The sequence below is a fragment of the Salmo salar genome, chromosome ssa26 (genome assembly GCF_905237065.1).
Source record: "Salmo salar chromosome ssa26, Ssal_v3.1, whole genome shotgun sequence".
NCBI lineage: Eukaryota > Metazoa > Chordata > Actinopteri > Salmoniformes > Salmonidae > Salmo > Salmo salar.
This window is the reverse complement of record NC_059467.1, coordinates 44,873,218-44,885,660: the sequence shown is the minus strand read 5'-3', so window position 1 is coordinate 44,885,660 and position 12,443 is coordinate 44,873,218.

The window sequence follows — 12,443 nt, the reverse complement described above, 5'->3', positions numbered from 1 at the left end:
CCAGTGCTAAAACACGTTTCTACGGCAACAGCGTCAAGCCGAGCACCAATACTTTAGAGCTGCATGTTGTTGTCTATAGCGATAGTGGATTTCACTGAGCCTTCAATTCTGCATGATATGGTCTACAGCGATAGTGGATTTCACTGAGCCTTCAATTCTGCATGTTGTTGTCTACAGCGATAGTGGATTTCACAGAGCCTTTAATTCTGCATGTTGTTGTCTACAGAGATAGTGGATTACACAGAGCCTTTAATTCTGCATGTTGTTGTCTACAGAGATAGTGGATTACACTGAGCCTTTAATTCTGCATGTTGTTGTCTACAGAGATAGTGAATTTCACAGAGCCTTTAATTCTGCATGTTGTTGTCTACAGAGATAGTGGATTTCACAGAACCTTTAATTCTGCATGTTGTTGTCTACAGAGATAGTGGATTTCACAGAGCCTTTAATTCTGCATGTTGTTGTCTACAGAGATTGTGGATTACACTGAGCCTTTAATTCTGCATGTTGTTGTCTACAGAGATAGTGGATTTCACAGAGCCTTTAATTCTGCATGTTGTTGTCTACAGAGATAGTGGATTTCACAGAACCTTTAATTCTGCATGTTGTTGTCTACAGAGATAGTGGATTTCACAGAGCCTTTAATTCTGCATGTTGTTGTCTACAGAGATTGTGGATTACACTGAGCCTTTAATTCTGCATGTTGTTGTCTACAGAGATTGTGGATTTCACAGAGCCTTTAATTCTGCATGTTGTTGTCTACAGAGATTGTGGATTACACAGAGCCTTTAATTCTGCATGTTGTTGTCTACAGAGATAGTGGATTACACTGAGCCTTTAATTCTGCATGTTGTTGTCTACAGAGATTGTGGATTACACTGAGCCTTTAATTCTGCATGTTGTTGTCTACAGAGATAGTGGATTCCTGTGGTGGAGGATTTTGACTTGGGTCAATGTTGAGATCAATGCATTTAGTACAGCTAAAAGGGTTAAAGATACTGAATCTGCACTGTAAGTAAAGCAAATGGGTAAAGATACTGAATCTGCACTGTAAGTAAAGCAAATGGGTAAAGATACTGAATCTGCACTGTAAGTAAAGCAAATGGGTAAAGATACTGAATCTGCACTGTAAGTAAAGCAAATGGGTAAAGATACTGAATCTGCACTGTAAGTAAAGCAAATGGGTAAAGATACTGAATCTGCACTGTAAGTAAAGCAAATGGGTAAAGATACTGAATCTGCACTGTAAGTAAAGCAAATGGGTAAAGATACTGAATCTGCACTGTAAGTAAAGCAAATGGGTAAAGATACTGAATCTGCACTGTAAGTAAAGCAAATGGGTAAAGATACTGAATCTGCACTGTAAGTAAAGCAAATGGGTAAAGATACTGAATCTGCACTGTAAGTAAAGCAAATGGGTAAAGATACTGAATCTGCACTGTAAGTAAAGCAAATGGGTAAAGATACTGAATCTGCACTGTAAGTGCAGGATTGTTTCTTTCTTAAATTCATACCCAAACAGTCTACTGTGTGTCTAATAAACCCAATCTTATTTCTGACAGAGCATAGTTCCTTGGGCAGAACACAAATCAAAGCAGGTGAGGCCCAAATGCCAAACATACCATGCAGATGTTCTATACTATACACATGGTTCAATATCACACTATCAGCTTCTCCAATATGTACTATGACTAACCTTTTACTACAGGAGTAAAATGAGATATACGTCTTGACATCCACCTGTGCCCAATGTGATATGAAGATATGAAGTTGAAATGGGTTGGTAAGAGAAAGGTATGAGAATATGATGTCTGAATGTGAATCCTTCCCTGGAACGTGCTGAACATATCTCTTATCAAAGTGTTTCTCTACTTGGTTGTCTACCTTGTGTACTGTAGTACTAGGAGTAGGGACATGTAATGCTGTGTGTGTGTGTGTGTGTGTGTGTGTGTGTGTGTGTGTGTGTGTGTGTGTGTGTGTGTGTGTGTGTGTGTGTGTGTGTGTGTGTGTGTGTGTGTGTGTGTGTGTGTGTGTGTGTGTGTGTGTGTGTGTGTGTGTGTCCAGAGGTTGTTTCAACATCAATGGCTTAATGTACAAGAAGTGCAAAAGATGTCACTTTGCCCCACAGAGCCACAGAAATAGTTCAGTCCCCCACCTGGAAGATCAAAGAGTCACCTGATCTGATAGAAGAGATCCGTCTTTCATCTTTCCACCAGCTAAAGGTAGTTCTGTCAGAGCAATCATTGATATTCTGATTTGGTTGAACAGATAAGAATAGACCCTGCCAACCACTATATTACCTTCAGGGCTGAGAGTCGTCCTGTGGCCTCATCTATTGTGAACGTTGACTGTAATGGAGGGGGGAGAAGGAGAAGAATACTTTCTTGTCCATTTTCCTTACAGTTCACAGAAATGTGTATTTCTGCTTGTAACGCAATGCTAGTCTGGAATAATGGTAAGATAAATAGACTGCTTCCTTTGCCTTGGAGCGGTCTATAGTAGGTATACATATTTGAGGTGTGGCTAGGGATGTAGGCCAACAGGTATTGGTTGTATGGTACTTATGTCTGTTGTTTTCCATTGGTTGAGAAAAAGACCAATGGCCTCATGCAGTCTTAAGTGATGTCATTATACTATAGTGCAACACAAGGCAGAAGCCCTGGGTGCACAGCGTCTGTGATGTTATTTATAATTCATGGATAATACTGTTTTGTTTTAGCACATTAATCTATTTTCACCTGGTACATACTGAGTCATCATTTATGATGGTGGTTAACATGAAGCTAAATATGGAAACAGCTATAGAGAAGCAAAGGTGTTATTACGAATCCTCGAGCTGACAAGGTACAAATCTGTCGTTCTGCCCCTGAACAAGGCAGTTAACCCACTGTCCCTAGGCCATCATTGAAAATAAGAATTTGTTCTTAACTGACTTGCCTAGTTAAAAAAATATATATAATAAATTACGCTATGAAATGTCAGCCACTGTCACTACGTGCACTACTCCATGTGACCACACGGGGACGCTAAACGTAAATACATTTAGACCAGTGATAGGTAAACAAGAGCAGTAGGCTGTGTGGACTGATTAGCGCTCTCTTTTCACTATTGATTCACGTCACTGATTCAGTCTGAAACCATTTCAAAATAGAGGCTCATCGATTTTAGATTTAATATGATTTAGAATATGTAAAAAGATTTGGTCTTCTGATTGGTTGAACGTCATCCAATCGCTGACTAACTGGAGTTGCATAATGCCCCTTATTATATGTGGAGGGGAGACTGTTTAATGAAGGCATGTGCAGACTGATTCCAAGTGCAGACTGATTCAAGGCTTCAAGGACAGAAGGAAGGGAGTTTCTGGATAGAAATCCACTAACGATCACTCTATAGTTAAATGTCACAAACTTTCATTGACACAGGCAGGATCACGATGGAAGAGTGCTCACAGCATTGATCTGAAATATACTGAGTGCACCACGAATGGATTGTGTCAGAGAGTTTTTACATGAACAGAAAGAGGTATCGATGTGAGCATGACGCAATGAACACTGTGACGTCATCACAAGCCTGTTAACGCACTGTTTGATTTTGATTTTAGGTGGGCATTAGAGTGAAACACAGAACTAGAAATAGATAATAAAACTAGTCTACCACAGACTGTCTACTGCTGTGCCAGATACATACTACAGTATACTGTTGGAATATTCATATCAAAATCATTTCTTACAGATAGGAAGGGTTCAAAGGACGATGTTTATTTGGGCAATAATGGGTGCAAATAAAAACTATTATTTAAAAAAGGAAAAAAGGGTCATTACGTGTTACAAATAGAACAAAAATGTCCCAAAAAGTTTTTAATCTCAGGAGTCAATCCCATCCCATTTAGTGAGATATCAAATGTAGCCAATTGTTATTATTAAAGGAGCAATATGCAGAAATCACTCCGCCATTTCCTGGGTACAAAAATTTCAATAAATAGTTCACCTAATTTCAGTTTAAGTGATGAAACAAGCAATGTAAAGTGTAGAGAATCATTGTACCATCTAAACCGCTGTGAAATATATTTTCAATAACCAAAAATATTGTATTTCCAGCTGTTTGAAGCTGGTGTGGAAAACCAAAAGCAAAAGAGGCAAAAACAAAACTTAAGAACGGGAAGTATAGAAATAGCACACATAGAACAAATCTACAGCGTCTTAGACTTGCTTTCAATGAATGAATGACAGATATATAACTTATATTTCCCGTGTGGCTCAGTTGGTAGAGCATGGTGTTTGCAATGCCAGGGTGGTGTGTTCCATTCCCACGTGGGACCAGTACGGAGAAAGAAATGTATGCGTTCACTACTGTAAGTCGCTCTGGATAAGAGCGTCTGCTAAATGACTAAAATGTAAATATTTCTATGTGAATTTGGTCGGGTTGCCCGAAATGTTAGATATAGCATCTTTGATAAACCCTTAAAGTTAAACTTTTTCAGCAGCACGTGTGTCATTATATAGCAACACCCAGTGGAATCATTTTTATGATCTTAAGTCATTGATTCAAAGAGAGGTCTATGGGTCATGCTGAGTTTTTGATGCACAAGAGGGTCATTCAAAAGTCATAGAAATAATCTAGTGCAAGAAAAGTGTAAACAGAAAGATCACACACTACCTTGTCAGCTTCCCTGTGGCTCAGTTGGTAGAGCATGGTGTTTGCAATGCCAGGGTTGTTGGTTCGATTCCCACGGGGGGCCAGTATGAATTATATATTTTTTTAAATGTACGCATTCACTACTGTAAGTCGCTCTGGATAAGAGCATCTGCTAAATGACTAAAATGTAAATGTAAATTCCCATGGAGAAACATATACTCTACTTGAATGTATTAATATATAGCAATTTTCTATTTTAGTTAACCTCTTTTATCATTGAGATAAAATCCCTTTTGCCTACGTTGAAAAGATGTCGTGTACCTTTAGCATGCATGACGTAAATAGGTCTATGGTCCAAATAAGATGAATTTTGGTGACTGTAGGCTACGTGCGAGTTTGCAACAATGACTGGTCTTTGTGAATAGGCCTATTATCTGAAATTACAGTACCCTTATTGTATATTTTGTATTAATATCCTTTACTGAACCAGAGAAGTCACATTGAGATACGGATCTCTATTTCAAGTGAGCCCTGGCCCAGATAGCAGCACAGTGCCTTCAGAATGGATTCATACCTCTTGGCTCATTCCACATTTTGGTGTGTTACAGCATAAATTTTAAATGGAATTAATAGATTTTTTCTCTCTCACACAACTACACACAATACCCTATAATGACAAAGTGAAAACATGTTTTTAGAAATGTTAGCAAATTTATTGAAAATGAAATACATAAATATCTCATTTACATAAGTATTCTCACCCTTAAGTCAATACATGTTAGAATCACCTTTGGCAGCGATTACAGCTGCAAGTCTTTCTGGGTAAGTCTCTAAGAGCTTTGCACACCTGAATTGTACAATATTTGTTGGCTGATGATCATTGCTAGACAGCCATTCTTAAGTCTTGACATATATTTTCAAGCCGATTTAAGTCAAAACTGTAACTAGGCCACTCAGGAACATTCAATATCGTCTTGGTAAGTAACTCCAGTGTATATTTGGCCGTGTGTTTTAGATTATTGTCCTGCTGAAAGGTGAATTTGTCTCCCAGTGTCTGTTGGAAATCAGACTGAACCAGGTTTTCCTCTAGGATTTTGCATGTCCTTAGCTCTATTCCATTTATTTTGAGCCTAAAAAAAAACTCCATAGTCCTTGCCGATGACAAGCATACACATAACATGATGCAGCCACCACCATGCTTGAAAATATGAAAAATAGTACTCAGTGATGTGGTGTGTTGGATTTAACCCAAACATAACACTTTGTGTTCAGGACAAAAGTTACCTTCATTGCCACATTTTTTGCAGTTTTACTTTAGTGCCGTATTGCAAACAGGATGCATGTTTTTGAACATTTGTATTTTGTACAGTCTTCCTTCTTTTCACTCTGTCATTTAGGTTAGTATTGTGGAGTCACTACAATGTTTTTGTAGTCCCGTGTGGCTCAGTTGGTAGAGCATGGTGTTTGCAATGTCAGGGTTGTGGGTTCGATTCCCACGGAGGACCAATACGAAAAAATAAAAAAGTATGAAATATATGCGTTCACTACTCTGGATAAGAGCATCTGCTAAATGACTTAAATGTAATGTTGTTGATCCATCCTCAGTTTTCTGTAAAACTCTAACTGTTTTACAGTTGCCATAATTCCTGAGTGGTTTCCTTCCTCTTGGGCAACTGAGTAGGAAGGTCGTCTGTATCTTTGTAGTGACTGGGCTTATTTATTTAAGTGTAATTAATAACTTCACCACGCTCAAAGGGATATTCAATGTCTGCTTTTTATTTAAATTTTACCCATTTACCATTAGATGTCCTTCTTTGCAAGGTATTGGAAAACCTCCCTGGTCTTTGTGGTTGAATCTGTGTTTGAAATTCACTGCTTGACTGAGGGACCTTACAGACAATTGTATGTGTGGGGTACAGAGATGAGGTAGTCATTCAAAAATCTTGTTAAACACTATTAAATGCACACAGACTGAGTCCATGCAACTTATTATGTGACTTGTTCCGCACATTTTTACTCCTGAACATATTTAGGCTTGGCAAAAAAGGGGTTAAATACTTATTGACTCAAGACATTTCAGCTTCACATTTTTTTATTAATTTGTTTAAAAAAAATCTAAAAACATAGTTCCACTTTGACATTATGGGGTATTGTGTGTTGACCAGTGATACAACATTTCAAATGAATCCATTTTAAATTCAGGCTGTAAGAACAACAAAATGTGGAAAAAGTCAAGGGGAGTGAATACCTTCTGAAGACACTGTACATGACCCAGAACACATCACAACATATAACATAACAATGAACGGGAGTTAAGACAGTGCAAAGTGCTTAAAAGAGTTTAAAAGAGCAGGTTTTAAAAACATGTGCAATCTGTGGTCAACAAACCTCTAATCAGGTATTAAAAATCAATCAGAATAAAATTCTAGTTTTAACTCCTTTTGCAAAGTGTTCCAAGATTATGCAAAGTGTACATTGATCAAAATATGAATTCTACAGGACCTTTCAAATGTCCTAGAACATTGAAAAAGAATAACAGCAACAGAAACATGAGTTAATTAAAACACACAATACAAAAATAAAAGGAATGGTTTAGCTTGAGAATGTGTTTGGGCTCATGACATTGGGCTTCAGAATGTGTTTGGGCTCATGACATTGGGCTTCAGAATGTGTTTGGGCTCATGACATTGGGCTTCAGAATGTGTTTGGGCTCATGACATTGGGCTTCAGATTGTGTTTGGGCTCATGACATTGGGCTTCAGAATGTGTTTGGGCTCATGACATTGGGCTTCAGAATGTGTTTGGGCTCATGACATTGGGCTTCAGAATGTGTTTGGGCTCATGACATTGGGCTTCAGAATGTGTTTGGGCTCATGACATTGGGCTTCAGATTGTGTTTGGGCTCATGACATTGGGCTTCAGAATGTGTTTGGGCTCATGACATTGGGCTTCAGAATGTGTTTGGGCTCATGACATTGGGCTTCAGAATGTGTTTGGGCTCATGACATTGGGCTTCAGAATGTGTTTGGGCTCATGACATTGGGCTTCAGATTGTGTTTGGGCTCATGACATTGGGCTTCAGAATGTGTTTGGGCTCATGACATTGGGCTTCAGAATGTGTTTGGGCTCATGACATTGGGCTTCAGATTGTGTTTGGGCTCATGACATTGGGCTTCAGAATGTGTTTGGGCTCATGACATTGGGCTTCAGAATGTGTTTGGGCTCATGACATTGGGCTTCAGATTGTGTTTGGGCTCATGACATTGGGCTTCAGAATGTGTTTGGACTCATGACATTGGGCTTCAGATTGTGTTTGGGCTCATGACATTGGACTAGAGAATGTGTTTGGGCTCATGTTATTAGGTTACATTTCTTGAAATAGGAAAGAGTATTCTCAGTGGTGGAAAAAGTACTCAATTGTCATACTTGAGTAAAAGTATAGATACCTTGACAGAAAGTTACTCAAGTAAAAGTAAAAGTCACCCAGTAAAATATTACTTGAGTATAAACCTAAAAGTATTTGGTTGTAAATATACTTAAGTATCAAAAGTACATGTAATTGCTAAAATATACTTAAGTATCAAAAGTACATGTAATTGCTAAAATATACTTAAGTATCAAAAATAAAAGTAGAAGAAGTATAAATAATTTCAAATTCCTTAATTTAAGCAAAGCAGACAGCACCATTTTCTTGTTTTTAAAATGTATGGATAGCCAGGGGCAGACTCCAACACTCAGACATCAATAACAAAAGATGCATTTGTGTTTAGTGAGTCTACCAGATAAGAGGCTGTAGAGATGACCAGGCATGTTCTCTTGATAAGTGTGTGAATTGGACACTTTTTCTGTCCTGCTAAGCGTTCAAAATGTAACGAGTACTTTTGGTGTCAGGTCAAATGTATGGAGTAAAAAGTACATTATTTTCTTTATGAACGTAGTGAAGTAAAAGTAAAAGTTGTAAAAAATATAAATAGTAAGGTAAAGTACACCTACCCCCCAAAACTACTTAAGTAGTACTTTAAAGTATTTTTACTTAAGTACTTTACACCACTGAGTATTCTAGGCCATATATTCTATGAAAGGGTCTCACATAAAGCAGTTAACCAAATAGCTACCTGGACTATCTGCATTGACGCTTTTTGCACTAACTCTTGTGACTTGTCACATACGCTGCTGCTACTATTTATTACATATCATGTTGCCTAGTCACTTTACCCTTTCCTATATGTTAGCGGAGGCTGGTGACTTGAAAAATTTAGGAGGATGGGAGACGCACACTATAGGCCCAGAACGCACAAAGACGACAAAGAGTGTTTAAAAAATCATCAAAGACAAATTATTTTAAACTAAAGCATTTAATAAAGACATTTATAGTACAATATTGTAAGGAAGGGGAATGAGGGGGCTACTTACAGTGTTGGGAAGGGATCACAGCAGTGACTGAATGAGGGTATGAAGCATGAGTTGAGGTGTTTAGAGACTTGACCAGTGCAGGACAGGATTTGACTGGGAAGATAAAAACTATAAGACAACAGACTACACAGTTAGACAAAAGAGTTAAGAATGAGTTAGTCCAAGCAAGGAGTAAAATCATTGATGTGTAATCATGTGATTGTGTTTGTGATTGACTCTACATACAGTAATGTAGAGAAAATTGATAGGGGGACTCACAGTGCGTGGAGGGGAAACACTCAATGTGCCAGTGGATGACCGGGCACATGAGACGTGGCTTCAGTTCATGTCAGGAGAGAGTTGACAATGGTAGTAGAGTGGAGTAGTCATCACCTCTTAATCAGTGAACAGGAGGGGATTTAGCTGTAAATACAAAATGGCAGATAGATTCCATTACAGTTGCACCATTGTAGGTTTGAATAACAAGTTTCTCCATGAAGTTAAACTCAGATATCTCAAAATTCACAAAGTCAAATAGACTGTGCATCTCGCCCACTTGACACATCAAAGTACCTGACGATAACAGAAAACAAGCAGACTGGTGGCACCATAGGTCCCAGAGTGGTGGGGCAATTTTTACCCCTGGGGCCCAGAGTTTTTCCTTATCTGTTAACCTAACCAGGAAAACTCTGGACCCTATAAGGTATGACAGTGATTAATCAGTTGTAAAAAGGTTTTACAAGGGACCAGTTTTTCAGGTCACATGGTTTTAAAAAACGGGAAAAAAAACTCCTGGCCCTGGGGGAAGCAACTTTATACTTGTTCATATGAATCACATTCAGACTAAATTAGGAGGGGGATTTCCTCTACTCAGACACAGAGACAACAATTGATAGAGAATAGAACTCACAGGACTGAGTTTTATGCATGTTTGTATCGTGCAGGTCTATGCAACTGTAGGCCTTAGAAAATGTCCTCACATCTGTAACCACTATTATGTTGATAGATTCATTCCAGTTAAACATTTGGGATTAAAATGTATCGGCAGCCTAGCCAGACCAATGTTGAATATAAACCACATTTGATCACATTCACATTTTCTCCGGACACACCAATGGACTATAAATACATAACGTTACCAGTTAGTTTACCCGGACCAGATGGACAGCGCACATAGGCTGTATGCAACAGCATTTATTAGTAGTATACCGTTGATCAGAAGATTGTCTCGTTTTCATCCCATACACCATGTCAGATCTCTAATTATAAGGTGTAGCCTAGGCTGCTGCAACATTTATGTAACAAATTTGTGTTTGTCCCGAGTGCTTATGTGATATCATCTGTGCTGAATAAATATCGGAGGAATGTGGAATGCCTACTTGAACGCGCGCGAAACAATCCGCTGCGTCAACCTCTCTTTAATCAAATTTGTAATGGATGATACGATGGAAGCTATCAAATCATTATGATTTGATTTTGACATCCCAGAAAAGACAATCGAAAGTTCCATATGTTCAGGAAGTAAAGCATCGTAACGTGCAATAACCGCGAAACTTTCCCTCTTGTGGTGTCCTCTAAAAGCCTATTAATTGCATGCCCAAAAACGCAATGGTGTTGATAAACCGCTTGAGAACATCCCAATTTCTTCTTACTTTCTCGTTGTGTTGTACAGTTTGAATACGCAGACCTTCGTTATGATCTATGCGGCTTTCCCCCCAGAAGCTTAAATCTGATGTGGGCATTTATATGCTTGCTCCCTGCTTTTGTTTCGTGGTTTAGCTGAACGATCGATGCTCTTCAGGTCACTGTACCCACCTTTCGACCAAGGCTCAGACTTCCCAAAAAGCAGCCTAGCAATACAGGCGGCTTGATGACAGGCTCCCTGTTAACCAGCTATACTTTTGATACCAATTGGTATTGAACGCCCTCACCTTTGCATCTGTCTTCATGAAACGAATTCTCAGTTTTAATTCGCACCTTTTCCGTGTACCCCAGAGAATGAAAGGGGTTTTTCAACAAAGTCAACAAAATTGTAGGTAATGTTGGCGTCGAAACTAGAGCTGGTAGCTAGCTACTACTGTAAGTCGCTCTGGATAAGAGCGTCTGCTAAATGACGTAAATTTAAATTTTAAAATTAAAATTTAAATTTAGCTACTGCTACTAACAGGGCACATTGAAATAAATTGCACTAACTGGGCACAAAAATACATTCTAAAACCAAGAAAACAATTTTTAATCTACTTCCTCCGTCTCCTGTAATTTGAAGAAACTAATTTAAAAAAAGTTCAACTATCACTTTTCAATCTCTATCTAATAATGTCACCAAGTTTCTCAACACATAGAAATCCCATTACAACTCACTTGGTTCGTTCTCTGATCCTAATCCTATGATTGGATGAACAACGTGTCAGTTCATTCTGCAAAAGCTTTGATTGGTTGGAGGTCGTCCTCCGGAAGTGGTCATAATTACCATGTCTATGGAAGGGGGTGAAGCCTACAAGCCTCCTAGGTTTTGTATTGGAGTCAATGTACCCAGAGGAGGACAGAAGCTAGCTGTTCTCTGGCTACACCATGGTGCTACCCCAGAGAGTGCTGTTGAAGTTACTATAGACCTTCATTGCAAAACAGTGTGTTTGAATTATTTGGTGACATATTAATATATTTAGTATAGTTTAATCTAAAAAGGATCACTTTTTTAGTGTTTCACTATTTTTATTTTTATGAAATTTCACTGAGGAGGATGGTCCTCCCCTTCCTCCTCTGAGGAGCCTCCACTGGTATATGTACATATCTACCTCAATTACCTCGTACCGCTGCACAGTTTTTGTAACTGTTAGGGCCCAGGCTATCCACCTATTTTTGTGACTGTTAGGGCCCAGGCTATCCACTTGTTTTTGTGACTGTTAGGGCCCAGGCTATCCACTTGTTTTTGTGACTGTTACAGTAGTTAGCCTGGATTATATCCCAGAACACGTATTGCAGGATCTTGGTCAATGGTGAACCCTACAATACTGTGAACCCTACAACAGTAATAATGTTCAGTACATTGGTCAAGAACCTCTTTGTTCAAAGTCGCATACCATATGTAGATTTGTATTTTTTTTATTTACCCTTTATTTAACTAGGTTGCTAACACTAATTTTAGCTACGTGGCTAACGTTAGCTAGGCTAGGGGTTAGAGATATGGATAGGGTTAGGAGTTAAGATAAAGGGTTAAGGTTAATGTTTATTTTAGAGGAAGGGTTAGCTAATACGTTAAATAGTTGCAAAATATCCTATCTAAAAAGTAGTAAGTAGTTGTAAAGTTGCTAATTAGCTAAAATGCTCAAGTTGTCCATGATGAGGTTCGAGCTCGCAACCTTTGGGTTGCTAGACACTCGTGTTATACACCCGACCAAGCACCCTACTTTAGTTTT